We start from the raw sequence: 2262 nt of genomic DNA on the forward strand, positions 1-2262 counted from the left end.
TTAAGTGCTGCATGGGTCGGTGTTGGTCGGTTACCGCCGCATGGAATCGGTCGATCCATCATTTTGCCATTGGAGCGCCATGGGTATTGTAATTTTCCCTGACATTTGTTGTCTAACAAAATAGGGGTTGAGACGCTTTCAAATGCCCCACGGAATTGGTTCCATCCGCAAAAGACCATAACTCCCCAAAATAAAAAGGGAGTCACTTTGCTGAACGTCGAAGGGCGTGCCGATCAGGAGTTTCGTCATCGCGAAACGAACAGAAGCTCTTCTTGAAAATAAGGCCACGGTGCGCAGAAATGGAGGTTTGATATACCGCGCCTAAGGGGCTGGAAGGCATGGCATGATGATAGGCGTAATGATAGGCAGGAAGGAATAGCATGGAAAGCATAGCCTGTTGAGAATGACGGCTTGCAGCCCTTCTCGGTGCCCTCTGACATTGGATATCTCTTGAAAATGAATGCTTTGGTGTCGGAAATAATGGTTGTAGTGCTCCCTTGCCGAATGAGCCGGTCTAAGAAGTGACCTTGGAATTTGGTGCCTACCGAAAATGAATATTTAGGTCCCTTTTCGGAATCCCTGGACCAGGGATAAATGGTGTCACTGTGGTGATTCCAGGGATCTGACAAAATATTTGAAGCGTATAACAATACAAAATATGCGCTGCATGCATGCGTTCTTCATTGCCTGTCGAAGGCCTATTCAATATTTGCTGTTGATATCGGAGTATGCACTATAGAGTATCATCAATTTTGGTGAGAGAAACACCATACCGGGCAGCCTAATTTTGAAGAGAAACTCCAACACATTTCTAGACCTATGATCCGTGGGTTCGCAGACGATAGCGTGCATTTTGCCTGCACAAATGGAGTCACAACCCCTCGCCAGCGTGATCGCGCGTTGTCAAAGGTCTAGGCGATATCTGCTCGCCGAAATCTGAAATTGTTTCCGATCTGTGGTCGTCAAATTTGCATGATTCATGCTTAGCACATTCATGGAATAGGTTGGTGAAACTGTGGTGTTCTTGCGTTATTATAGAAACGCACCGCGTGGTCAACAACTTTTCATTTCGATGCCTTCAAAAAATAGAACTCAGCTTTTTTTAAGGAAGCTCCGCTACTCTTGCTGAAAGTTTTAGGTGGTGTAATTGTGGCTGTGACCATAATTATTCGTATATATATATATATATATATATATATATATATATATATATATATAACTTATATATTATATCAGTTATAAATGATGCAACATATAAAATTTTCATAAAAATGTATGTTAAATTAGGTATATATATATATATATATATATATATATATATATATATATATATGACTCATTACGGGGCTGTGGCTCCGTAATAAGCGTGGCTGGCCAGATGGGGTCGGGCCGCTGAAGCTATAAAAGTCCAGGTTGTTGGTGTTGAGGTTGGCTTGGTTGAGGCCTCACGCAAAACTATTGTTGAAGGTAACCAGGAGCACGCAGTTATCAGCCAACGGGATAAGCAACATATTCGAAGAAATTTCTTATTTTCAAACTAAAAGAAGAAATTCGCATCGGTAATCGATCTAGGTATTACATGATAGCGTGCACAGAACGACAAGTGTGATCATTTTGGCGAGAAATCCAAATGGTCGGCACGCTTCTACCAGCATGGTGTCCCATCGGCACCGGTTTGAATATTCGCTGCCTCGATGCTCCCCGAATGCTCCATGCCAGCAGACAGGTACTGTGGCATTGCAAGTACAGGAAATCAGAAAACTTTCCTCGTGCAAGTTCGTTGGATTTAGAGCTATAGGGCCATTGGCTTATTTGGCGTTGCTGATTTCACCCTATAAAATATTCAACATAAACAGCTAATTAACTATAGTATTTGTCACATATGTCCGTAAAAACGTAGACATGTACGCATCGGTAAACTCTTAGCTCTTAATAGCACCAGGTGTTTCACGCACATTTTCGAAACAACCGTGCCGTTAACGACGTATGTCTTTTTGTAAGGTAAGTCGACGATCACACTGCACGTGCGCCCGCCGTCGTGTGCATTGCGATGCGCCTGTCGTGAGCGGCGTTGTCGGAGCCTGGACGGTGCCGGCTGCTGACACTGTCGAACAGTCAGCGACCGTGACCGGCCGACCCTGCCAGGCGATGGCCGTCGGTCCGGTCCCCGCTCGTGTGATTGACCCTCGGTGGTGGTTGGTGAAACCAAAAACCAGTTCCTCTGGCGCGGGAAATCCGCACCACCGTTAGGTGCAGCGCGTG

This window comes from Pollicipes pollicipes, unplaced genomic scaffold, assembly GCF_011947565.3.
Source record: "Pollicipes pollicipes isolate AB1234 unplaced genomic scaffold, Ppol_2.1 Scaffold_3087;HRSCAF=3621_pilon_pilon_pilon, whole genome shotgun sequence".
In the NCBI taxonomy this organism is placed as follows: domain Eukaryota; kingdom Metazoa; phylum Arthropoda; class Thecostraca; order Pollicipedomorpha; family Pollicipedidae; genus Pollicipes; species Pollicipes pollicipes.